Raw genomic sequence first — 27,581 nt, forward strand, 5'->3', positions numbered from 1 at the left:
TCAATTTCCCTGCAAAAGAGGGAATTCATTTCCAGGCGCTAATGTAATGTCAGCGCACGGGGCGCCCAGCATGGATGATGTATAGGGGGACGCGGCGGCAAGAGGACTATTTAATGATGCATAGAATTAAATCCAGCCCTCCTCAGCTGAGCCGGCGCCTCCCCCTCCCGGTTCCCAGGCTCCTGGGGATGGGGGGGCAGGGGATGCGACCGCTCGTGGCGCCCCCCATCTCCTGCTCTCTCTATCCCCCCTGCATGCTGACGGGGTGTCCTGGCCTGGTTTGCACTAGCGCCCACGCTCAGAGACCCGCCCGCCCCTTGAGCTCGGGGCCTTGCTAGGGCACCCGGGCTGGGAGTCAGGATGCCTGGGTTCTGCTGTATGACCGCAGGTGAGTCACTCGCCCGTGCCTCAGTTTCTCCTCCCAGCCCTTGTCTCTTCCAACCGTGAGCTCTTTAAGGTTGGGGTTGTTTCTCATTGTGTTTGGGCAGCTCCTGGCACAACAGGGCCCTGATCCCGACCGAGATCAGGGCCCCCATCCCCAGCTCATGGCCCATCTGCAGAGCTGCTCCCAGCCCCCCAGGACTAGGCCCCTGGACCGAGGCCCCTGTGAAAGCTGTGGCCTCAGGCACTTTCCTCAGGGAGGCTGGGACCCCTGGGTGGCCGCACTGCCATGGAGGGGGCCCAGGGGCAGGGCTGATGCCTTATCTCTGCTCTCCCACCCCCATCATCACTTGCACAAGGCATCCCCAAGGGGCGCTGTTCTCTCAGGGGGCCTGCAGGGCACTTTTCCCCAACTGCTGTAACATGACAGGGTGGCTCCACCCCACCCTAACCCTAGCCAGCGGGGAAACAGGCTGTCAGGGAATGTGCAACTCACGGAAACCCTCTGCTCTAACCACTAGCCACCACTCCCAGAGCCAGGGTCAAGAACCTGGCTCCCAGCCCCCACTTTGCCCCCATTTCTTGATCACACATGGCACTTTCATGGGCATCAGTGGGAAGGGAGTTAGACCCTGAGGCTGGGGATTAAAATGTCTCTTCTCTGGCTCTGTGCCCCCCTCCGCCCCAGCGAAGCACCCTCAGCTTCTCTTGTCAAACTCATTGTATTTGTGTTTGAAATGACCCAAGAGAAAATTGGTGGGGGGGGGGGGAAGAATGGGAGGGATGCTACCACAAGCAGGAAACATAGGGCATGTGGGGAGCCCAGGGCTGGGACAGCAGGGGCTGCGGGTCGGGACTGCGGGACGCCAGCAGGGCTGGGGGTGGGGAAAGGCCCAGGGCTGAGGTACCAGGGGGCTGCATGTCAGGAGTGAGGGGCACCAGCAGGGCTGGGGGTGGGGAGAGCCCAGGGCTGAGGTACCAGGGGGCTGCGGGTCGGGACTGAGGGGCACCGGCAGAGCCGTGGTGGCCCAGAAAGTTGCTCAGCATTTCTCTGCACTGCCCTGGCTGGCAGCCTAGGTGCTGGACTGGTCCGTTCCCACCCAGAGAATGGGCTGAAGGCGCTGGAAAGCACCGAGGAGCCTGATCCTGCCTGCTGCCTCATGGGCTCATTGACACTCTGTGGGGAGGGGGGAGAGCTGCCAGGAAGGGCCCCTCAGCTCCACTGATATTAATGGGAGTTGGGTCCTGGATCCTTTGGAGGCTTGGAAAACCACAGTGGTGAGGTGCAAAGATGGGAGAATCAGGCCCCAAGTGCTGGGTGAGGAGAGGATCAGGGCCTCAATGCTGGGCAGAGGAGGATTGGGGCCCCAGTGCTCGATTGGGCAGAATCAGGGCCTAGCAGTTGGTGTGGGGGCCACAGGGGAATTCCAGGCCTGGTCCGTCTCTCCCGTTCTCCAGGGCTGGCTGCACGGCTGTGGGACTGGTGGGTACATGGCCTATTGGGGCAGGGGGGAAACAGGGGGCGTGTGCTGGCCCCTGCCCAGCAGCTTCCATGGATATTTGTATAACGCGCCACTGGGCCAGGTTCACACGCCTATGGCTCGTGCTCGGAGCCAGCTCCATTGAGCTGAGCTGGGGGGGACAGTCACCAATCTGGGGGTTCTCTGCAGAGGCTGCTGGACACAGACGGACCCTGGGGTGCACTCAGGCGCTCCTGCTCCTGACCTGCACTGCCCAGTGTCACCACCTGCGGGCTCCCTCCAGCCCAGCCCGGCCCCCCGGGAGACGCCATGTCAGAGGCTGTGCCCTACACACAAGGTCATTACTGCTCCCACCATGGCACGAGGGGGTGCTGGGCTGTGGGTGGCCATAGCTAGAGATGCTCGTTCCTAGCCCCTAGCACGGCATGGGGCTGGCACCTGGGCTGGGACAGATACAGGGGGATACAGCTGGACACAGGGATTTACAGCCAGGCATGGGGGGGATACACATTGGGGGGTACAATTGGGCATGGGGAGGATACAGCTGGGTGTGGGGGGATACACATTGGGGGGGTACAGTTGGGCATGGGAGGATATAGCTGGGCAAAGGGGGATATAGTCAGGCATGGGGGAGATACAGCCGGGTATGAGGGGTACAGCTGCGGGGGAGTGGGGTACAGCCAGGCATGGGATGGGAGGGGAGGTACAGCAGGGTGTGGGGGTAGCAAAGGTTTTGGCAGCTGGTTTAGCTGAGCCAGGAGCAGGGCAGGGAGGGGATTGACTGGCTGCTCAGCTGGGATGCCATCTGGAGCCTGTCGCTGCTGGTTCTCCCGCAGCTCAAGCTGGTGGCGCCTGATTTCCATCAAGTCCTGGTGTGAAACGAACAACAGGGTGGGTCACTATTGGGTACATTACGGTAGCAGCTGGAGGCCTCCTACTGAGATCAGAGCTGCCCCAAAATGCTTCCATCTGGGCACAGGTGGGAGGGAAATGAAGTCACAGGGCAGCGAGGGGGCTTGCCCAGGAATCACCCGCAACCCCAGCCATAGACCCATCTCCTGACTCCCAGCCCAGTGCTCAGTGGTCCATATGCCTCTGGCTCCGGGCTGCAGCGAGGGGCAGGACTGGCGGGAGGAGGGGAGAGGCATCTTGAGTGGTTAGAGATGCTTCTCCCAGCCCCAGATGAGATAGGGCAAGACCCTAACCTCTGGGCTAAGAGCCCATGCCCTCCCTCATTTGCATAATGACAGCAAGGCTAAGGCTCTGGAAATGAGATTGCCAGGTACTGAGGCTGGTGGGACTGATGCTGGGCAGCCCAGTGGCACCGTATGCCAGCCGGTCCCAGCAACAGAGCATGGTATCCAGCTTGTCCCCTCTCTGTCCTGACAGTGTGTGTGTGGGGGGGAGGGGCTGAGCATCGCCTGGCACAGGAGCCATGGGCATCCAGCCACTCACCTCCTCAGCACTAGCCCTCACCGCCCCTGTTGTGCAGCTGGGGAAACTGAGGGGGGGTATATGGGGGAGACAGCCTCAGAGCCCAGCCCTGTGCTCAGTCCACTAGGCCTCCTGCAGCCTCCTGGCCAGTGATCCCTCAGTGATTGCTCTGGTCCTACGCACAGCAGCTGTGCTTCCTGGTGTCCCAAACATGGTGGGCAAGTGACTCTAACCCATCCCAGCCCAGGTGCCAGTCTCATGCCATGCTAGGTGCTAGGAATGAGTGTCTCTAGCTATGGCCACCCACAGCCCAGCGCCCCCTCATGCCATGGTGGGAGAACCAATGGCCCTGTGTGTAGGGCACAGCCTCTGATACGGCCTCTCCTGGGGGGCCGGGCTGGGCTGGATGGAGCCTGCAGGTGGTGACACTGGGCAGTGCAGGCTGGGAGCAGGAGCGCCCAAGTGCATCCTAGGGTCCGTCTGTGTCCAGCTGCCTCCGCAGAGGCACCTGGTCACCTCTGCTCGGCTAGCCTGGGTGTCAGGCCAGGAAACAGCCCAACTGGCCCAATCTGGAATCCTATGAGCCATTGTGGGCACGTGGCCCACGGGGTGGGATGGCGGCCTGAGAGCCACTCCCAGCTGGGCCACAGCATGAGCAGAGACATGCAGCTGGAATGTGTGGAGACAGAGAATGCCTTGGCCTGCCTGTGCCACCCATGCTGCCAGCCCAGCCACGCCTCACCCCATGGGAGCACCCTCCAGTGCCATCATCAGCAAGGGGGACCTCCAGGCCGGAGCTATTGGCCCCAATGTGGCTTGTGCTCTGGGACGTGCAGGGCAGATCCTGTGCCAGTATGGGCCCATGGGGCAGGGATGCCCGCCTGGGGTCCAGCCCAGACGCAGGGTCATTAATGAGGCTCCAGGAGCACCTTGGAAGAGCCAGCTGAGAACTGGAATGCAAGTAAAGGCTGGTGTTCGCTGTGTTGGTGGGGGGCGGGGGGAGCGATACCTGTGTGGGGGAACCGAGATCACTCCCATGTGCACACCTGCCCCAGGGCTTCTTGGAACTTGTTAATAACAAATCCTCACCATAGCCCTCTCCGTTCACAGATCTCAACGGGTGCATTACACTGGAGGAAACTGAGGCATAGGGAGGGGAAGTCAAAAATCACAGTGCAAGCCAGAGTTGGAGATAGAACCCAGGTGTCCGGACTTCCAGCCCATCCTATTCTAACAAGGAGACCCCATGACCTTTTTAAAATGTGGCAAGTTCAAACCCGCTAGAAAGAAGCATTTTCCCACACAACGTGTTATCAGACAGTGGAACTCTCTGCCACAGGAAACCCTCCAGGCCAAGAAATTAGCAAGACTCAGAGTGGGATTGGCTAACTCTCCAGCATTAAATTGGGAAGGGTGATTAAACCTCTGACTTCAGGATTTAAGCCAGAGAAAAGGGCGGGATCTTCCCGGGGACAGGGTACCCCACAGCGGCCACTGCCAGGTTCTGCCACCTCCCTCTGCCAGGGTCACAGAAGGGAGCCTGGACTAGATGGGCCATGATCCCCTTTGGCCATCTCCATGTTCTCGCTCAGAGACTGAAAGAGAACCCAGGAGTCCTGATTCCTCTCTAGCTCTAACCACTACAGCACACTCCCTAGGCCAGGCATAGAACCCAGGCGTCCTGACTCCTACCCTGCACAGGGGAAGTATGTGTGTGTGGGATGTCTGAGGTAGGCATGCCAGCCCCCCCGCCCCCACCAGTCTCCCCCAGTTCCTCCCTCCTCCTCAGCTCCCCCGCCCCAGCCTGGCAGCGCCCCCCCGCCTGGGTTTGCAGCAGGGGGCTGAGCCAGTCCAAAGCCAAGTCCTGTTCGACCTGTTCAGAACAAGTGCTGGCACTGTAGTGTAGACAGCCCCTCGGCGTCCTCCGTGACACCCGTCCCATCTCCCCTACCCCATGCCCACCCCTCCCATCTCCTCGCCACTCACCATGCTCACCCCTCACTCTCCCCCACGCGCCGTGCACTTGCCCGTTTCACTCTCTTGCTCTCCCACGTATGATTTATTACTTGCCCTGATGCTTCTGACAAACTATTTGTGGGGAATGAGCCTGGATTGCTCCTTTGGGAGGGGAGCAGGGTGGGGGGGTTTTCCTCTCTGCCAAGATTCCCCCTCCGTCCCCCGCCCAACCGCTCCCCGCGCTCACCCAGGCCTTTAAGATAAACGAGCAAAATTAAGAGACTCCGGGGTGCGGGGGCAGGGAGGATTTAACAGCAGTGAATGTCCCCCCCCCGCAGTGTGAGGTGCATGTGGAGTGGGGGCGCTTTCTGGTTTCCATGTCAGGGGGCTGCCTTGCTGTCGGGGGCAGGTGCGGGGGCAGGAGGAGCTTGGAATCAGTGTCCCTGTCAGGGTTCCTCCGGGGCACACGGGGTGTCAAGGGGATAGAGTCTGTATGGGGTGGAAGAGCTCAGGTGGGGGGAGGGGGGCAGTGGGAGCAGACTGGGGGCAGGGGCAGGAAGGTAAGGAGCCTATGTGTGGGTGGCAGGGGAGGTGAGACCCACCCGATCCAGGGCCCTCACACAGCCCAGCAGAACCACTCCTGCTTTGCACCTGGGGTGACAGGACACTCTCGGGACACCGGAGCAGGAACTGTCTGCGCCTGCCTTGAGATGACATGAATTTCCACCCACTGGGGGTCTGGCTAATGGGTCTTGCACTCACTAGGTGTAACTCCCCCCTGCCCCCCGGCAGAATGCATGTGTCACACCGCCCTCTATGGGCGGGTCCACGCACTGATAACAGTCTACTACTTCTTCTAGCTACTGGAGTTATCCCTTCAGATCCAGGGGATGAGGCCTATGGTTTGGGGGTGGAAGGCCTGTGACCCATATGCGGGGCTTAGGTGGGGGTGGTTATGAACTGGGATTTGAACCCTGAGGGGCTCAGACACTTGGGAGAAGCACCCCATTGTGTGTGTGTTGGGGGGGGAGGCCTGTAACATGCTTGTAAGGTGTGTGTCTGGGCCACCTCAAGAGAACAACCTACTACTGCTGCCGACAGTTGCTCCACTAGCTTCAGCAGTGCTGGGGGGCCTGAGAGTCACCTCCACTGAGGCATCTGCAGCAGCGTGAATGACACCCCACGGTGTCCCAGGGCCTGCAAACTTCAATGTCAGCCCCAATGCCCACCCCCCTCCCATCTCCCTCCATGCCATATGCCCACCCCCTCCCATCTCCTCCCACCCCAATGATCTCTGCACTCCACAGCAGGTCCCCTCCATGGAGCCGGGCCATGAGCTCTTCCTGGCAGGGCTCTGGGCCTGAGCTCCCTCGCTGGCTCTGTGTGCGTGTATGTGTGCGTGGGGGGGTGGGGGCAGATGGCTCCCCAGGGTGGGGCTGAGCAGGCTCCGGGCTGAGAGGTAGCCACAATGGAGGGTAACTTGAGTGCCATTGTCCCCTCTGCAGCCAGGGATGAGCAGATTGGGGTGCCCGCACTCCAGGATTCGCTCACACTCTGCCCCCTTCCATCCTGCTTCTCCTGCCAGGGTTTCGGTAATAGACACTGAGGAAACCACCTCCCGGGGTGGGGAATCCCGCTAGGGATAAGGGACCCCCCCTTACAGGTGCCCGCTATTGATCGTTGATCTAGGTAGTGTAGTTATTATTTTTGAGGAGGAGCTATCTACCAGGGAATCTAGGTAGATAATTGATTGAGGATCTATAAGCTCTCTCTACAGGTGAATCCATCTATGAATCTCCCTTTAGGGGATTCTCTATCTATAAGAGTCTCTGTAGGGGATCTCTCCTGGTGCCATCTCCATGCCTAGCCTCCTTGTGCCACGCAGGGCCCAGCTCTGTGCCAGGGAATGCCCCAACCTGCCTGGAACTTGCTAGCCCCAGGAGGGATGGGAGCAGCTCCCTCCCCCCTTCGCCACAGCAACGCTGGCTGCCAGACAGCAGTGCGGTGGTGCCACGGCTGAGGCGCTGCCCATTGTTGGCTGCACAAAGGCTCCAGGCGGGCTTTGTGAGCGCCCTGCAGCCAGGCCATTAACCAGCCCCCAGGCCTTTGAGGGACATCCTGGGGGTGGGGAAAGGTCGCTGGAGGCAGCTGGGCAGAGGAAGTGGGAGGGGATGAGAGAACAAAGGGGAGGCTGGACTCCCCCAGCTCAGCTCCCCCCCAAAGAGCAAGGGGCATTTTCCATGCTGGCAGCTCAGCAGAGAGGGAAAAGCTCCCAGGGGCTGGGCCGAGACCGGGGATTCCCAGCATGCAGGACAGCTAGCCCCAGCCAGAGCCGAGCAAAGCAGCCTGCCTGGAAAGGAAGCCGACCGAGGAGCCAGGACTCTTGAGTTCGAGCCCCAGCTCTGGGAGAGGGATGTGGGTTAGAGCAGGGGGGGCTGGCAGCCAAGGCTCCTGGGTTCTAGTCCAGTTTTGAGCGGGGCTTATGTGCCATTTTATACTGGTGTTTTATCCATTCCCAGATCCCCAAGGGTTTTACTAACATCACCCCTCCCAGAGAGGTGGGTGAGCCCCATCCTCCCAACTTCATAGATTGGGGAAAGGGAGGCACAGAGCTGTGATGGCAGTCAACAGAACCCAGCCCCCTGTCTCTAACCATTCCACTCAACTCCCCTCCCAGCTCTGGGGAGAGAACCCAGGAGTCCTGGCTCCCAGCTCCTTCCTTCCACAAGTCTGGTTGGGCCATGTTTTCAAAGCCAAACCTCAGCCAACCCAACCTGCATCCTCTGCTACCCCAACCCTGGGCTCCTCCCACTCTGCTGGTGCCCCTCACTCCTGACCCACAGTTCCTGGTAGCCCGGCCCCAGGCTCCCCACACTTCTGTGGGCAGAAGAACAATGCTGTCGGAACAAGGCAAGTGCTGAATCCTTGGGAGGGGACAAGTCCTGCTCTGGAGTCCAGCCACAGCCTGAATGTCAGGCCCCCGAGTTGAGATGCCCCAGGTCAGGAAGCGAGCAGTCCCCACTAAGGCCAAGGTGCTAGATGCTGCAGACACATGGACAGAGACAGTCCCTGCTCCCCATCCCCAAAGCTCACCCTCTACATAGCCAAGACACACAGAGCAGGAGAGGAAACTGAGGCACAGAACAGGAGGGATTTGCCTATGGTCACCCAGGAATAGAACACTGTTCACCAGAGTCCCAGCCTGGTGCTCTGCCCACCAGTCCAGACTGCCCCTCCCCCGCCCAGGAATCCAGACCGACTCCTTATCTGAGAGCCCCCCGACTGCATCAAGAAGTCCCCCCCACCCCCTTGCTCCAATGCAACCTTCAGGAGTTCCCGGAGGTCTCCCATCCACAGACTGATCAAACCCCAGCCTGCTCAGCAGGTCCCACAAGCCACCCCTGCCCCAGCAGAGGCTCTGCAGGCTAACTGGGTACCTGGGGCGCTGCCGGAAGGGAGCCGTTGCTGGCAGCTTTACGACAGATTAAAACCCTCAACAAACGCCCCCACCCACAAATAAAATAGCAAATGGGGAAAAAAAATTCAGCTGTGCTTTGCATTCCCATTAGCAGGGCCCTGTGAGATGAAGCACGTTATGTTATTAGCCGCATTCTCTCGACTCAGTAAACACAAGCCGAATAAATTTATAAACATCAGCATTAAGTGAGATTTAACAGGGGGCTGTTTATCTTCCGCCTGTCAGGCGCTGACAGGAGGCTCCGGCTGCCATGTATCACTCAGCAGCCATGCAATGCAGCCGGGCCCGGTGCTCGTGAGGAGCCGGAGCTGCCAAATCGTCCACCCGCCGCGGCGGGGGAGTGTGCCGAGCATCCAGGGCCGGACAGGCCTGTTGTGATCCAGCCTGCATAGCCCCAGGCCTGGGAGCACTCCACCCATGTCCTGGGGAAGCCGATGCGGCGGTTGAGCCCCCTCCAAATTTCCAGTCTGAATTTCTCCAGCTTTGACTTCCGGCCGCTGGCTCTTGTTCCGCTGAGCAGGGCCCTTTCCAGGGATTATTTCTGCTCGAGGAGGACCTAAGAGACTGGGCCCTGGCATGCCAGGTGCTGCCCCAAGGAGCTCATCGGCTGAATAGACAAAGGGTGGGAGGGGAAACTGAGGCACTGAGCCAGGACACTGAGCCACGGTCAGCAGCAGGGCCGGGCATAGCACCCAGGTCTGGCGTGCCCCACCAGGCTACGCTGCCTCTGAGGGCAGGAGAAGAGGCTGGCTGATGAGCAGCGGGAGAATCAAAGGCAGTCACCATGCCCTGCCCGGGCCTTGGGCCATAGGGCTGGTCTGTCTCCAGCTCCCTGGCCACAGCCAGCTTCTGGTCCATTGAAAGCACAATGGTGGCCATGTTTAGTACGGGCAGCCTCACTTTCACGTGCCCAGAATGTAAGGACGTGGCAGCCATCTTGATTGAGGGTCGTTTGGCTTCAGCCCTGTGGACGGAAAGGGGAGCTGGCTTCCTTTTTCAGTGGGGGGGAAATTCATGAGTTTGAGGCTGGGAACCAGGAGCTTGTGGGGAAGGCAAAACCCCCCTTTCGCAAAAGTCGGCTGCTGATTTTCCTTCCCTTGCCCACCTGTCTCCCTTCATCTGAGCGCCCAGCCAGACCTGGCGGGAGGGCCGGCTGGTCCCAGAGAGGCTGCCATATACCCCTGGGCTGCCCCTTTCGCACTGTGCACCCCCTGTTGTCCTCCCTGCACATCCGCCTGCCCTTGCTCACATGTCACTCCCCCGCTGCTCACACACTGACATGCACACCTGGGCACTCACTTCCACACACAAATACCCACTCCTGCAGGCCAAATGCAGGTGCAAGAGATACAACAACTTCTGGTGTCACATAGTAGACACACAAACACACCCACAGCACACACCCAGAATACGCATCCAGCACCTCCCCCCCTTAGAGTAGACACCCAGCCCATACACATGCAGTATTGAAGGCTCATGCCCATAGCACACACACACACACACAGTACACACAGGCAGTACACACAATACAGAAACACACGCACAGAGTTCTGCAGGTTCATGCACACACACTCTTTCACTCATGCAGCCGTATATACCATACACACACACAAACACACTCATTAGTCTCCCAAGGGGACCTTCTCTCTCTGCCCTTCACACCATGTTCTCCCACTTTCCCTGTCCCTGCCCATTTCCCCACCGCATGACCTGCCTGCTCCAAGGACATGCTGCAGTGAGTGCTGATGCTGTTAACCTGCCCCCCAGTAGCCTCCCCCGCCTTGCCCCTATTTCCCCTGCCTTCGGGGCGACCCACGTCGTCCCAAAGGGTTTCGCTGCCCTGCGCCCTGTGCCCTGATCCTGAGACCGGAGATGCTGTGGAGTTGAGCGTGCCAGAGGACCATTGGGATGAGCAGTGCTGGGCCATCAGGTGCTCTTGCCCCTCATCCCACCTGGGGGTTTCACACACCTGTGGCTTTGGCTGGCTCCCCCTGAGCTGCAGGCATCGCTTCCAGCAGGCGGTGTTGCTAAATGGAGCCCAGGCCTACCCCAGTCGGATTAGACTCGAGGCCCGGTCAGTCCAGTGGCCCATGGACCCTGCCCCCTACATGAGGTCTCCTCCTGAACCCTAACAGGGCTTGTGCCCTGAAGCAGGATGTTGTCATTCATGCCTATCACTCCAGAGAGTCGCGCCGTCCAGTTCCTGCTCAGCTCTTGTGAAGCTCCTGACCCCTGCAGCTCCCTGTGGCAGAGAGTTCCATAGGCCAAGCTCCTGGCATGTTTCCTTGCACTGGCTGTGAATTTCCCACCGTTCTGTCTCATTGCGCTGGTGTCAGGAGGCCGGGAGAACAGAAAGTCCCAATCTCCCCTTTCTACCCCCTGGCTCGCTCCCCTATTCCCTGTCTCTGGGGATCAGTACTCAGATCTTCTCTGCGTGTGGGTACGTTCAAAGCAAAACCAGCCACCCTGCCCCGCTCCCATCCCCCATCTTGGACCGGCACCCCTCGCTCCCTAAGAGCTGCTTTCAGCTGCTGCCCCATGGCCCCTGCTCGCTCATCTCAGCTACCAAAGCCCCCACAGGGTAGGACATGGGGTTGTGGGCAGGGGAAATGCCCCGTGCAGCGGGAAATGACAGCAGCTCAGCGCGGCAGGCCAGGGCGAGTGAGACTCACCGGGTCTCTGCCCACATGGAATGCGGACAGGCGGCATTTCATGCCCACGCGGCCTGGCCTAGGGATAGAGGGCTGTTCAAATCTCTGTGTGGGAGCTGCTGCTGACAGCCATGGAGCACCCCAGAACTTCCCAGCAGCATCATCACACAGCTGCTAAGAGGAGAGGCACCATGGACTAGAGCGGGCCAGGGCAACAGGACTCCTGGGTTCTAGTGCCAGCTCTGTGAGGAGACTGTGACCTAGAGGTAAAAGCAGGGGTGATGAGGGAAGTGGGGTCTACTGGCCTGGGTCTATTCCTGGCTCTGGGAGGATGGCAGTATCTACTGATTAGAGAAGGACTCCTGCGTTCTGCTCCCGTCTGCTTACTAGTGATCTCGTACAAGTCACTTCACCTTCTTACCTCACTCCTCTCAGCCCCGGGTGCTGAGAATTTGCACTGATCATGTCTGTGAAATGCTCAGATCCCTTCAATAAGGAAAGGCAAAGAATTATTATTAGCTGTGCCTTAGTATCCATTGGATCAATTCCAACCCAGAGTCTCATTGGCATACAAGAAGAAGGGGCACATAATGACATGACTGGCAGGTGCATCACCAGGGAATAGCGTGGGACCAACCTGTGGAACTCACCACTGAAGCAGACCATGACCAATAATAGCACTGGTAGCTGCTCAGCCTGAGGAGGACTAATCAGATCTCATGCTCCAGGGTGTCAGCCGATCACTGCTGGGTGGGGTCAGGCACCAACCGTTGCTCGATTGGCTCCAGGGCCAGGGAACTTCCCACTTTCTTCTGAAGCATAAACAATTGTCTGGTGACCTCCACTGGAGGTGGGAGACTGGACTGGATGGACCAATGAACTGCAAGGCTGCTATGCTCCCTTAATGCCCTTGAAATGACTAGAACACGAATATTCCAGTGAAGAGATTTAACCCGGGCTGGGATCAGCTCCCACGGGTGCAGCCTCTGATACAGATGCACCGTAGCAGCATTTGGCCTTGCAAGAGATTTCTTTTTTCTGTCACCTCCCCCCGACCTTCTCCTGTGCCGATCCAGCTCCAGCACATTAATGACCTACCTGCCCTTTGCCAGGTATTTCTCAGCACTGCCTTAAACTCAGCAGCCTCTGACTCCCCTTTGCTGACTCCCCCTTGCTGACTCCCCCCAGCTGCCACAATGAGTTGTGTACAGGAGAAACCAGTCCTGAATAAGTCAGCTATTGTCCCCGCTGGGGGCTCGGGCCTCTCTGTCCTGTCCTCTTATTATTCCTGCCGTGCCAGCGTCTCTGTGGCCAAACAGCTTTTTCTGAGCCAATCTCCTCCCAAGAATTTCAGTGCAGGGCGAAGGAGCTGCTAAACCATAACCAGAGAGAGAAGTCCAGTACCCACAATGCACCAGGCGTGGGCCACGAGGCTAGCGCTGCGGGCCCAGGTCCCTGTTTCATGAGACTCTATTATATTCCTGTCATTACGGTAGCGCCTGAAGAGCTCCTGCTGTATGTGTGGGCGGGGGGGGGGGGGAGAGAGGGGGGCATGTCCCTGCCCCAGATCCGACCCTGGGCTGCAGCAAAGGGGTCTCACTGGGCCAGAGGGGGATGGCTGCTGTAACAGATTCATCCTCCAGAGGGCATCAGCGATGGGTCAGAACTTCAAGCTGCTGGCTAGTAGAGATCCCCAGTCCCGTACCTAAAACTGTGGCCTGGGGCTCTGGGGACCTGAGTTCTAATCCCAGCTCTGTCACTTGCTGCCTCTGTTTCCCCTCCCCACCCATTGTTTATTCACACGGTAAGTCCTTAGGGGCGGGGGGACAATAGCTAGTGATTAGAGCAGGGGACAAAGTGTCAGGACTCCTGGGTTCAGGAGTGGGGTCTTGTGAAGGAAGATAGGAATCAGGACTCCTGCCTGCAGCTGTAGGAGGAAAACGTGTGTTGCTGGTTAGAGCAGGACTCCTGGGTTCTATTCCCTGCTCTGCTACTGACTTGTCTGTACAGCACTCAGCACAATGAAGCAAAGCAAGAGTTGTGGCCTGCAGAGTTAAGGACAGTAAGAAGGATTTCTTAAAAGTATATTACTAGATGGCAATGGTAGAGCTATCAATAATAAGGCAGAAGAGTTCAATACATATTTCTGTTCTGTATTTGGGGAACATGTGATGTAGTCACATCCTATAATAACACTCTTTCCATTGCACTAGTATCTCACGAGAATGTTAAACAGCAGCTAGTAAAGTTGGACCTTTTAAAATGAATAGCTCCAGAGAACTTCCATCCAAGAGTTTAAAAGAGCTGCCTGAGGAGCAAGTGGGACTCCTAATATTCATTTTCAATAAGTCTTGGAGCCCTGGGGAAGTTCCAGAAGACTGGAAAAAAGCTGATGTCATGCCAATACTATGAAAGGGTAAATGGAATGACCCAAGTAATTATAGGCCTGTCAGTCTGACATCAATCCTGGGCAAGATAATGGAGCAGCTGATATGGGACTTGACTGGAATTAAAGGAAGGTCATATAATTAATGCCAATCAGCAGGGGTTTATGGACAATAGATCCCATCAAACAAACTTGATATCTTTTCTTTTGAAGAGATTACAATTTGATTGATAAAGGTAATATGGTGATATAATATACTTAGACTTGAGCACGCATGTGACTTGGTACTGCATGACATTTTCATTAAAAAACTAGAAAGATATAAAATGAACATGGTGCACATTCAATGAATTAAAAACTGGCTAACTAATACATCTCAAAAGTAATTGTAAATGGGGAGTCATCTTACAGCAGGCGTGTTTCCAGTGGGATCCCGTGGGGATCAGCTCTTGGCCACCTGCTATTTAACATTTTGATAATAATGACCTTGAAGAAAATCTAAAATCATCCCTGATAAAGTTTGCAGATGACACAAGAATTGGGGGAGTGGGAAATAACAAAGAAGATGGATCACTGATACAGAATGATCTGCATCGCTGGGTAAATGTACATGTGCACATCTGGGAACAAAACATGCAGGCGGGACTGGCAGGCTGGGAGCCGGTACCCTGGAAAGTAGCAACTCTGAAACAGATTTGTGGGGCGTGGTGGAGAATCAACCGAACATGAGCTCCCAGTGCAACTCTGGGGCCAAATGGGCTAATGAGATTCTGGGATGCACAAACAGAGGAATCTTGAGGAGGAGAGAGGTGATTTTCCCTCTCTATTTGCCACTGGTGCATCTGCAGCTGGAATCCTGTGTCCAGTTCTGGTGCCCACAGTTCAAGAAGGATGTTAATAAATTGAGAGGGGGCAGAGAAGAGCCACGAGAATGATTCAAGGATTAGAAAACATGACTTGGGGAGCTCAATCTATTTAGTTTAACAAAGAGAAGGCCAAGTGACATGATCCCAGCCTAGCAGTACCTACAGGGGGAACAAATATTTAATACTGGGCTCTTCAGCCTCGCAGAGGAAGATCTCAAACAATCCAATGGCTGGATTCGGAAGTTGAAGCTAGACAAATTCAGACTGGAAATAAGGTGTACATTTTTACCAGTGAGAGTAATTAACCCATGGGAACAATTTACCCAGGGTCGTGGTGGAGTCTCCATCACTGGCAATTTTGAAATCAAGGTGGGGCATTTTTCGAACAGCTCCGTGCTAGGAATGACTGTGGGGCAGGTCTCTGGCCAGTGCTCTACAGGGGGGCCAGATGATAATCACCATGGTCCTGTCTGGCTTTGGAATCTCGGAGAGCCCTGCTCTAGGTGCTCTGTGATAAGAGGAAGTGCTGCCCCCCCTTCCCCCGTTTTGTAGATGATCTCCTCCCATCTCCATTGCGGGTGGCTAGACGTCCAGGGCCCAGCTCCTTGCCGGTTATCCCCGGCGTGGGCTTGACAAGGAGCTCTGGAAAGGGGCATTAGTGTCTCCGCACAGGACATTTCGCTAACCTACTGCAGCCGCCTTGTAATTATACAGCACCAAGGAAATGTGCCCCATGCAAATGATGGACATTAATTAATTATAATTAAAAAAGGCATTGGAAGCCAGCCCCGGTGGTGAGGAATCCACACAATGCACCAGCAGTCGGGGATGGCGGCGAAGGAATTGCATGTGCCAGGGACTGATGGGGAATGTGCTGGAGAGGGCATGCATTTGGGCACGGCTCTGAGAAAGTGGCCGGCAAACAAGATCAGGAAGGACAGTGCCCCATGGGTGGGCTAGTCCAAGGGACATGTCTTGCATCTACCTCTGAATCAGCCCCATAATGGCACACTGGTTCCGAGGTGCTGGAGGGTCATTGGGAGAAAAACAGTGGGGATGAAGGACAATGTGGGGTCCTATGGGACCACACTCTCGTGGGTAAGCCAAAGAAAGGGTTGGCAGGAGATCTGGGCCAGGAGGTGCAAAGGCACCTGAAGAGGTGCCTAGTGAGATTGTATAAGTGCCTAAACCCCCAGAGTTCTACCCACAACCCTCCTAGGCCCTGGTGGGGGCCTTTGCCTGGAGTGAACTGCTCGCCAGTTAACTGCAGGGAGTGAGCACCTGTGCATCGGCGGGTGCAGACTTGCCCTCCTGCTTGTCGCAGGCTCCAACCCTTCGTGATTAAAGCCCGGTGAGTCCTGGTGGGGGCCCACACAGCAGCCTTCAAACGGGGTTTGCTGAACTGGAGTAAATTGGCCAATGAGTCACACAGCCCCCATTGACTCTGCATGTGAGGCTGCTGGGCAGGGTCTGCTGTCGCTCCATGCCTCAGTTTTCCCATCTGTGAAATGGGGGCGATGACCCTGAGTGTGGATCCCGAGATGGGAGCATTACTATAGTTACCTGGGCACACCCCAGTCTAGATACAAACTGGAGAGGAGGAAGAGCCAGCGTTCAGAGGCTGGCAGCTCTGCTGTGGAGACCAAGCATCAGCAAGCATCTCACCAGGGAGGGGACGAGCTCGATCAGGAGTTAGGAGAGCCGGATTCTAGTCCTGGCTCCTCTACTGGCCCAGACAAATCACTCCCCTGTCAGTGCCTCCATTTCTCCTGTGCCTGTTAAGACTGGGAGCCCTGACCTCAGCTGCCATAGTAATCGGGGAGTCCTGTAAACTGACTAACTGAGAGGTCTCAAAATGTAGCTGTGAACAGGGCATGGTCATCAAGCAGGCGTGTTTCCAGTGAGGTCGTACTGGGATCAGTTCTTGGCCCTGGGCTAGTTAACATCTTTATTAATCACTGGGCAGAGGAAATAAAATCATCACTAATGAACTGATGAAACTGATGAAGCTTGCAGGTGACCCAAAGTCTGGGGGAGAGGGAGATAATGAAGGGGACAGGTAATGTGCACATGGCACGCCGGCCCAACTGACAAGCTGGGGACTAGACCCTGGGAAGCAGAGACTCTGAAACAGATTTGGGGGGCGTGGTGGAGAATCAGCTGAACACGAGTTCCCTATGTGATACAGGGGCCAAAAGGGGTAATGAGACCCTGGGGTGCATGAACAGGGGAATGTCAGGTTGGAGCAGGGAGGTGAATTTACCCCTGCATTGAGCATTGGTGTGACGACTGCTGGGATCTGGCATCCACGTCTGGTGCCCACAATTCAAGAAGGATGGTGATAAATTGGAGAGGGGGGCAGAGAAGAGCCATGAGAATGATGAAACGCTTGGAAAACCTGCCGCAGAGTGAGAGGCTCCAGGAGCTCCATCTATTTAGCTCAACAAGGAGAAGGTGAAAGGGTGACTTGATCCCAGTCTGTCAATACCTACATGGGGAACGAATAATTAATACTGGGCTCTTCAGTCTAGCAAAGGAAGTTCTCACATGATCCAAGGGTGGGAAGTCGAAGCTAGACAAATCCCTACTGGAAACGAGATGGACATTTGTACCAGTGACAGTAATTAACCATGGGAACAATTTGCCCAGGGCTGTGGTGGACTCTCCATCACTGGCCATTCTTAAATCAAGACTGGCCTTTTTTCTAACAGACCAGAGCTAGACATTATTTTAGGGCAGGTCTCTGGCTGGTGCTATGCAGAGGATCAGACAAGATAATCACATTGGTCTCTTCTGGCTTTGGAATCTACGAATCTATGACATCCAACTTTGTTAGGTCTTAGCTCAGCTGTAAGCAGCCACTTGAGCTAAAGTAGCAACTCCCAGAGCTTCTGGCAAGAGTAGGTTGTTATCCTATGCGTGGCTCAGCTAGCAGAGGGGGCTGTGAAACACCCACTCAGCATGTTACCCTTTGCCTGCTGCTGCTCATGACCCATGGATAGAGGCCAGTGGTCTCTAGGGCTGTCAGCTCTGTTTTGCTCTCCTGGGACGAGCTCCTCGGAGACGTGGCTGGAGGGAAACCTTTGTACCTCCAGTGGGAGAGTGTCACCTCTGCCCTGTTTCAGGCCCAGTGCACAGCTGGGCTGGCAATGGGTAACGAGGGCCTGCTGCGCTGACACAGCGAGTTGGGGGAATGGTTCAGCCTGGTTTCCCTGCTCTCCCGTCCCTGCCACATGGCCTGGAGCTCCGTCCCCCCAATTCTGCGCTGGGCAGCAGCTGTGCTTCCAGATCCCAGAGCCACAAAGCAAGACCACTCCAGCATGGGGGTTAATGACACATGGGATGCTTCCCCTCTCTGTGCCTCAGTTTCCCCCAGGCTAACATGCCCCCTGCATTGCGACTGCTAGGTGAAGAGCACTGCTGGAGAGACAAGGACCCTACGGGCTCAGGGCTCTGAGGGAGACAATGCCTTGGTAGCCACACGATGGCCCTTTGGCTTTCTCAGCTGTGGCCTTGGTGCCATTGTGATCTGGGGACCTGGCACATGGGCTGAGGCTGGACTCTGCCTTGAAGAGCGGGCGGATGGGAGCGCAACCCTATGGCAGCTCAGAGGCTTCCCCTGCCCCTGCTCTGGGGCTCTGCTCTTGCCCACCAGGCATCATAGCAGAGCAGCAGAAAGTTTCATTACAAGGAACATGTGCTGCAAATGCAAACCCCAATCATTGGTCTGCCTGCTCCAAGCCCCACCCATACACTGGCAAAAGGTACTTCGGCCAATGGAGTCTTTTTTGCAAACCAATCCCATTGGCTAATTGCCTTCTGTGGTTCATGATGCATAGCCAGTCATTGAAGTCATGGCTTGTCAGCTCCCTTATTAGGTGGTGGGGAGAACATTTAAAGTGCACTTTACGGACTCGTGCGATCATTGGTAAAACACAGGTTGGTGAGCATGGGCATGAATCCCCAGCAGCTGTGCCAATCCATGTGTGCAACAAAGAGCACAATCGCCTGGAGCACGAGGGAGTGAGCGTGTCCCTTTAGTTGGCAGAGTCACTGCTGGGTTGTTAGAGCAGCTCTGCTTTGGACCCTCCCTGGCAGATCATCTCTGAGGTATTTCCTGGCAATCTGCCCCAGCCCTGATCCAAACCGGCCCGTGACTGATGGGAAAGCAGGCTCCAGAGACAAGGCTAGCATCAGAGAGCCTGGAGCTTCCCGATCCCTCACTGGCTGGGGGACCATGGGACACCAGAGATCAGGATCCCAACTGGCCGAGAGAGCTGGGATCCTCTGGGAACCAACTCCTCCAGCCTGCTGGGAAATACCTGGCAAGATGTGCAGACCGGCTTTCAGAGTGTGCAGAAGACAGCAGGCACCATTACTGTTGCTCCAGCCATTCCCAGACACTCCTTCCATCCATCCATCCATCCCCAGACACTCCATCCATCCATCCATCCATCCATCCATCCATCCATCCCCAGACACAACCTCCCACCCTCCCTCCATCCCCAGACACTCTGTGATGCTCTGTACCTCGGGGGAACCCCTACATCCCCATGTTCATCCTTGTAAAATGATTGTGTGGTATCCAATGCAAAGTTTGTCATGTCGGGTGTCTTCGGAAGGCTCATGATGCACTGAACATTGTTGTTATAGTGATGTGATAGTGATTGTTGTTGCACAATGTTATAGTAAGGTTATAGGTTATAATTTCATGTATATAGTTATGAGGCTGAAAATATATCCTCATGGCTTAAAATAAACCCAGGCAAAAAGTCTCGAAGAGAAGAGAGGCAGTTCACACCTCATCAGGGCAGGTATAACACAAACCCAGCCCAGCCTCACAGGAACAAAGGACGCTGGCCTAGACAGCAACAAAAGGATCTGTTTGAGTGAGTCACCCCCTTCCTTTGGTCAGTCTGGGACTGCGATGAGATAATACTCACATGACTCTGAAAGGTGGGGGGGGGGAAGCCAAGAGGGAAGAAAGAACATGATAAAAGGGAGAGATGTTTGCCATGCTCTCTCTCTCTCTCTCTTCCACCTACATCTACAGACACCACCTCCACCAAGCGACTGAAGTGCTGATCAAAGGGGAGAGCCTGGCTGAAGAGCAATCAGCCAGCCTGTGGTGAAAAGCATCTAAGTTTGTAAGGGCACTGCTAGTGTTAAGATCCATTTAGAATGCGTTTTTCTTTCATTTCATTTGACCAGATCTGACTTTTTATGCTTTGACTTATAATCACTTAAAATCTATCTTTATAGTTAATAAATCTGTTTGTTTGTTTATTCAACCTGAAGCAGTGTGTTTGGTTTGCAGTGTGTCAGAGACTCCCCTTGGGAAAAAAAGCCTGGTACATATCAATTTCTTTGTTAAATTGACAAACTTATATAAGCTTGGAGAGTCCAGCGGGCATAATGGACACTGCAAGATGGCGGTTCCCAGGATTGTGTCTGGGAATGGGGGTATTGGTTAGTGTCATTCAGTTGCAAGTAGCGGGGAGCAGCTTACATGGCAAAAAGAAAAGGAGGACTTGTGGCACCTTAGACACTAACAAATTTATTTGAGCATAAGCTTTCGTGAGTTACAGCTCACTTCATCGGATGCATTCAGTGGAAAATACAGTGGGGAGATTTATATACACAGAGAACATGAAACAATGGGTATTACCATACACCCTGTAACCAGAATGATCACTTAAGGTGAGCTATTACCAGCAGGAGAGCGGGGGGGAAAAAACCTTTTGTAGTGATAATCAAGATGGGCCATTTCCAGCAGTTGACAAGAACGTCTGAGGAACCGGGTGGGGGGAGAGAGATAAACATGGGGAAATAGTTTTACTTTGTGTAATGACCCATCCACTTCCAGTCTCTATTCAAGCCTAAGTTAATTGTATCCAGTTTGCAAATTAATTCCAGTTCAGCAGTCTCTCGTTGGAGTCTGTTTTTGAAGTTTTTTTGTTGAAGTATTGCCACTTTTAGGTCTGTAATCAAGTGACCAGAGAGATTGAAGTGTTCTCCAACTGCTTTTTGAATGTTATAATTCTTGACATCTGATTTGTGTCCATTTATTCTTTTACGTAGAGACTGTCCAGTTTGGCCAATGTACATGACAGAGGGGCATTGCTGGCACATGATGACATATATCACATGGGTAGATGCACAGGTGAACGAGCCTCTGATAGTGTGGCTGATGAGATTAGGCCCTATGATGGTGTCCCCTGAATAGATATGTGGACAGAGCTGGCAATGGGCTTTGTTGCAAGGATAGGTTCCTGGGTTAGTGGTTCTGTTGTGTGGTGTGTGGTTGCTGGTGAGTATTTGCTTCAGGTTGGGGAGCTGTCTGTAAGCAAAGACTGGCCTATCTCCCAAGATCTGTGAGAGTGATGGGTCGTCCTTCAGGATAGGTTGTAGATCCTTGATGATGCGTTGGAGAGGTTTTAGTTGGGGACTGAAGGTGATGGCTAGTGGCGTTCTGTTATTTTCTTTGTTGGGCCTGTCTTGTAGTAGGTGACTTCTGGTACTCTTCTGGCTGTGTCAATCTGTTTCTTCACTTCAGCAGGTGGGTATTGTAATTGTAAGAATGCATGATAGAGATCTTGTAGGTGTTTGTCTCTGTCTGAGGGGTTGGAGCAAATGCGGTTATATCGTAGAGCTTGGCTGTAGACAATGGATCGTGTGGTGTGATCTGGATGAAAGCTGGAAGCATGTAGGTAGGAATAGCGGTCAGTAGGTTTCCGATATAGGGTGGTGTTTATGTGACCATCGCTTATTAGCACCGTAGTGTCCAGGAAGTGGATCTCTTGTGTGGACTGGTCCAGGCTGAGGTTGATGGTGGGATGGAAATTGTTGAAATCCTGGTGGAATTCCTCAAGGGCTTCTTTTCCATGGGTCCAGATGATGAAGATGTCATCAATGTAGTGCAAATAGAGTAGGGGCATTAGGGGACGAGAGCTGAAGAAGCGTTGTTCTAAGTCAGCCATAAAAATGTTGGCATACTGTGGGGCCATGCGGGTACCCATGGCAGTGCCGCTGATTTGAAGGTATACATTGTCCCCAAATGTGAAATAGTTATGGTGAGGACAAAGTCACAAAATTCAGCCACCAGGGTTGCTGTGACATTATCGAGGATACTGTTCCTGACGGCTTGTAGTCCATCTTTGTGTGGAATACTGGTGTAGAGGGCTTCTACATCCATAGTGGCCAGGATGGTGTTTTTAGGAAGATCACCGATGGATTGTAGTTTCCTCAGGAAGTCAGTAGTGTCTCGAAGATAGCTGGGAATGCTGGTAGCGTAGGGCCTGAGGAGGGAGTCTACATAGCCAGACAATCCTGCTGTCAGGGTGCCAATGCCTGAGATGATGGGGCGTCCAGGATTTCCAGGTTTATGGATCTTGGGTAGCAGATAGAATACCCCAGGTCGGGGTTCTAGGGGTGTTTCTGTGCAAATTTGTTCTTGTGCTTTTTCAGGGAGTTTCTTGAGCAAATGCTGTAGTTTCTTTTGGTAACCCTCAGTGGGATCAGAGGATAATGGCTTGTAGAAAGTGGTGTTGGAGAGCTTCCTAGCAGCCTCTTGTTCATATTCCAACCTGTTCATAATGATGACAGCACCTCCTTTGTCAGCCTTTTTGATTATGATGTCAGAGTTGTTTCTGAGGCTGTGGATGGCATTGTGCTCTGCACGGCTGAGGTTATGGGGCAAGTGATGCTGCTTTTCCACAATTTCAGCCCATGCACGTCGGCGGAAGCACTCTATGTAGAAGTCCAGTCTGTTGTTTCGACCTTCAGTAGGAGTCCACCCAGAATCTTTCTTGCTTACATGGCAGAGGTTGTGTGTGAACAGCCCAGGAGTGGGGGTTCTCACAGCGGAGCAGGGTAAGGCTGGCTCCCAGAGTCAAGGATTGGGGGCCTAGCAGATCAACAGTCTGGATAACACCAGAGAGGAACGTCACAGTGGGGCAGCGAGCAGGGTGTATGTATGACTTGTTATTCCAAGTGGAGTTCACACTTTAAGCACTGATATTTGTGATTTTAAGTGAGTCTGAAGTGCAGTGGCTAAGAACAGTCAGGAGGAGGTCACAATTCTCTTATTTTCTGTTTGTTTATTTCGGGTGAGGGAAATAAGCACAAGCAAGCAGGAAAATGACTACCAGTGAGGCAGTTACAAAACTAGAGCTGGCCAGACTGGAAGCTGCAGAGAAGGCAAAGGACCACAAGTTTCACATATGGCAGGCAGAAATAAGGCTCAAAGAACCAGCTGCAGCCAGGGAAACTATGGAGGCAGAGGCAGTGAGGGAGGTAGCCAGGGAGGAGGCTGCCCACAGAAAGGCCATGGAAGAAAAAGAGCGGGAAGAAAGAGAAAGAGAGAGAGAGTGAAAACACCAGCTGGACCTGCTAGAGAAGCAGAACCAGACCCCCCCAACCTCAATGACTCCCATCACTCCAAAAATCCACAAGTGGGAACACTTATGTCCTGCATAAAGTGAGGACGATGATATTACTGAATATCTGACTACTTTCAAAGGCTGTGTGTACTACATGAAATCCCTGATGATAAGAAAGTTCCTTCCCTGATTGCAAAATTAACTGGTAAAGCTCGAAATGTATTCAGTAGAATGCCTATTGAAGATGCTTTAGACTATTGTACATTTAAAGATACTGTTTTGCAAAGTTTTCAGATTACCCCTGAAACATAGAGTTAAATTTAGGAATCTTAAGGGGGATATTGGTATGAGTAATGGGGAACATGTAAACAATATGAAAGATTTTCTTGGGAAAAGGGATGAGGGGTAAAGAGGTGGCAAGTTTTGAGGGAATGTTGGATCTTGGGCTGTTCACGCACAGCCTCTTCCATGTAAGGGGCTCCCGGGTACTTGCAACTGAATGACACTAACCAATACCCCAAGTCCCAGACACAATCCTGGGAACTGCTGTCTTGCAGTGTCCACTTATGCCTGCTGTACGCTCCAAGCTTATATGAGTTTATCAATTTAACAAAGAAATTGATATGTACCAGGCTTGTTATCCCAAGGGGAGTCTCTGACACGCTTCAAACCAAATGTGCTGCTTCAGGTTGCATAAACAAATAGATGTATTAACTATAAAGATAAATTTTAAGTGATTATAAGGCAAAGCATAAGAAGTCAGATTTGGTCAAATGAAATGAAAGCAAAATGCATTCTAAATGGATCTTAACACTTTCAATGCCCTTATAAACTTAAGTATCAGAGTGGTATCCATGTTAGCCTGTATCCACAAAAACAATGAGGAGCCTGGTGGCACCTTAAAGACAAACAGATTTATTTGGTCATAAGCTTTCATGGGTAAAAAACCCAGAGACAAACACCTATAAGATCTTTATCAAGCATTCTTAAAACTAAAATACTCACCTCAGGAAGTGAGGAAACAGATTGACAGAGTGAGACTAGTACCCAGAAGTCACCTACTACAGGACAGGCCCAATACGGAAAATAACAGAACACCACTGGCCATCACGTACAGCCCCCAGCTAAAAGCTCTCCAGCACATCATCAACGATCTACAACTTATCCTGGAAAATGATCCCTCACTCTCACAGACCTTGGGAGGCAGGCCAGTCCTCTCTTACAGACAGCCTCCCAACCTGAAGCAAATACTCACCAGCAGCTATACACCATAGAAACACTAACCCAGGAACCAATCCCTGTAACAAACCCCTTTGCCTTCTCTGTCCCCATATCGACTCTAGCGACACCATCAGAGGACCCAACCAACCAGCCATACCATCAGAGGCTCATTCACCTGCACATCTATCAATGTGATATCTGCCATCATGTGCCAGCAATGCTCCTCTGCCATGTACATTGGCCAAACTGGACAGTCTCTATGTAAAAGAATAAATGGACACAAATGCAGAAAAGGACCTATGGGTTACAGTGGACAAGAAGCTGAATATGAGTCAACAGTGTGCCCTTGTTGCCAAGAAGGCTAACTGCATTTTGGGCTGTATAAGTAGGAACATTGTCAGCAGATTGAGGGTCGTGAACATTTCCCTCTATTTGACATTGGTGAGGCCTCATCTGGAGTATTGTGTCTAGTTTTTGGCCCCACATTATAAGAAGGATGTGGAAAAATTGGAAAGTTTCCAGTGGAGGGCAACAAAAATGATTAGGGGGCTGGAACACATGACTTATGAGGAAAGGCTGAGGGAATCGGGATTGTTTAGTCTGCAGAAGAAAAGAATGAGGGGGGATTTGATAGCTGCTTTCAACTGCCTGAAAGGGGGTTCCAAAGAGGATGGATCTAGACTGTTCTCAGTGGTAGCAGATGACAGAACAAGGAGTAATGGTCTCAAGTTGCAGTGGGGGAGGTTTAAGTTGGATATTAGGGAAAACTTTTTCATTAGGAGGGTGGTGAAGCACTGGAATGGGTTATCTAGGGAGGTGGTAGAATCCTCTTCCTTAGAGGTTTCTAAGGTCAGGCTTGACAAAGCCCTGGCTGGGTTAATTTAGTTGGGGATTGGTCGTGCTTTGAACAGGGAATTGGACTAGATGACCTCCTGAGGTCCCTTCCAAGCCTGATATTCTATGATTCTATGAAATCAGACATAAGGAATGGTAACATACAAAAGCCAGTAGAACACTTCAATCTCCCTGGACATTCAATAACAGATTTTAAAATAGCCATCCTTCAACAAAAAAACTTCAAAAACAGACTTCAAAGAGAAACTGCAGAATTACAATTCCTTTTGCAAATTTTAGCACCTTGGGCTTGAATAGGGACTGGGATTGGCTGGCTCACTACAAAAGCAATTTTCCCTCTCTTGGTATTGGTACCTCCTCATCCGTTATTGGGAGTGGACCACATCCACCCTGACTGAATTGGCCTTGTCAGCATTGGTTCTCCACTTGTAAGGTAACTCCCCTCTCTTCATGTGCCAGTATAACTATGCCTGTATCTGTAATTTTCACTCCATGCATCTGAAGAAGTGGGGTTTTTACCCACAAAAGATAATGCCCAAATAAATCTGTTAGTCTTTAAGGTGCCACTGGACTCCTCATTGTTCTTGCAAATGTAGGGCTTGGCTACACTTGCAAGTTAGAGTGCATTAAATCAGCCCCAGGCACCCTAACTCCTGAGGTGTCCACACTGGCAAGGCACATAGAGCGCCTGGACTCTGCAGCTGGAGCACCCTTGGTAATCCACCTCCACAAGAAGCATAGAGCTTGCTGCACCCAGGCTGGAGTTCCAGGGTCTCAGTGTGGACGATGTGTTGCATTACTGTGCTGTGATTGGCCTCCGGAAACGTCCCATAATCCCCTGAAGTCAAGTGGCTGCTCTAGTCATTGTTTTGAACTGGCTGCAGGAATGCAGATATCCCCTTTCAAAGCTCCGTTTCTGACAGCGGGCTGCTTATCTGCTCCAGGACAAAGCAACCATCACTGTGGAATGCTGCTGCTGCTGAGGGAGGCATGTGTGTATGTGAGAGAGAGAGAGAGAGAGAGAGAGAGGCAGGGGGGATCTGCTGCTGTCTGAACTTACAAAACAGCATGCTGACACACTCTCTGTCCTCCAAAACACACTGACTCTCCCCCCACATACACACAACACCCTCCCTGTCACACTCCACCTCCACATTTGAAAAGCATGCTGCAGCCACTTGCACACTGGGATAGCTACCACAATGCACTGCGCTCCATGGCATTGCAAGAGCTGCTAATGTGGGCACACCACTGCACTTGCAGTTGACAGTGTAAACACACAGCGGCGCTTTCCCTGCTGCTGTCTCCGAGGGCGAGTTTAACTCCTGGCACTCTACATCTGCAAGTGTAGCCATAGCCTTAGAAGAGGGGTTCTCAAACTCAGGGTCAGGACTCCTCAGGGGGTCATGAGGTTATTACATGGGGGGGTCACAAGCTGTCAGCTTTCACCTCAAGCCCTGCTTTGCCTCCAGCATTTATAATGGTGTTAAATATATAAAAAACTGTTTTTAATTTATGGGGGGGGGCGGGTTGCACTCAGAGGCTAGCTATGTGAAAGGGGTCACCAGTACAAAAGTTTGAGAACCACTGCCTTAGATGCTTCTCACCACAGGCTGGCTGGTTGCTCTTCAGCCAGGCTCTCCCCTTTGATCAGTGCTTCAGTCGCTTGGTGGAGGTGGTCTCTGTAGATGTAGGTGGGAGAGAGAGAGAGAGCATGGCAAACATCTCTCCCTTTTATCATGTTCTTTTTTCCCTCTTGGCTTCCCCCCCAAACCTTTCAGAGTCAGGTGAGCATTACCTCATCGCAGTCCCAGACTGACCAAAGGAAGGGGGTGACTCACTCGAACAGATCCTTTTGTTGCTGTCTAGGCCAGCATCCTTTGTTCCTGTGAGGCTGGGATGGATTTGTGTCATATCTGCCCTGATGAGGTGTGAACTGCCTTTCTGCTCTAGGAGAGTTTTTGCCTCGTCTTATTTTAAGCCAGGAAGATACATTTTCAGTCTCATAACTATATATATGAAATTATATAACATTAGTGTAATACTTACTACAACATCACTATAACATCAATGCTCAGTGCATCATGAGCCTTCTGAAGACACCCATCATGACAATTTTGCATTGGATACCACACAATCATTTTAGAAGGATGAACATGGGGATGCTGGGTGTTCCCCCAAGGTACAGAGTATCACACCAACCCCCTTAGTTCACTTCAAGAGGGTTAGTCACTGACTAGCTTCATCCCTCCAGCCATTCCCAGACATTCCATCCATCCATCTCCAGACAAAACCTCCATCCATCCATCCATCCATCCATCCATCCATCCATCCATCCATCCATCCATCCATCCATCCACAGACACTCCTTCTATCCATCCATTCCCAGACACAACCTCACTCCCTCCCTCCCTCCCTCCCTAGATGCTCCTTCTTTCCATCCATCCATCTAGACACTCCTTCTATCCATCCATCCATCCCAGACATTCCT

At 53.2% G+C, this 27,581-nt stretch overlaps 1 long non-coding RNA gene across 1 annotated transcript; it reads right to left on the reverse strand.

The window, feature by feature from the left end:
• Positions 1–8,057: 8,057 nt before the first annotated feature.
• On the reverse strand, positions 8,058–27,272 carry LOC122457549. Its single transcript, XR_006277121.1, has 3 exons — positions 27,123–27,272; positions 21,959–21,965; positions 8,058–8,068 (listed from the first exon to the last, which is right to left on the reverse strand). It is a non-coding gene; the product is annotated as an uncharacterized LOC122457549 (long non-coding RNA).
• Positions 27,273–27,581: the final 309 nt, after the last annotated feature.

This window comes from Dermochelys coriacea, chromosome 26, assembly GCF_009764565.3.
Source record: "Dermochelys coriacea isolate rDerCor1 chromosome 26, rDerCor1.pri.v4, whole genome shotgun sequence".
Lineage (NCBI taxonomy): Eukaryota > Metazoa > Chordata > Testudines > Dermochelyidae > Dermochelys > Dermochelys coriacea.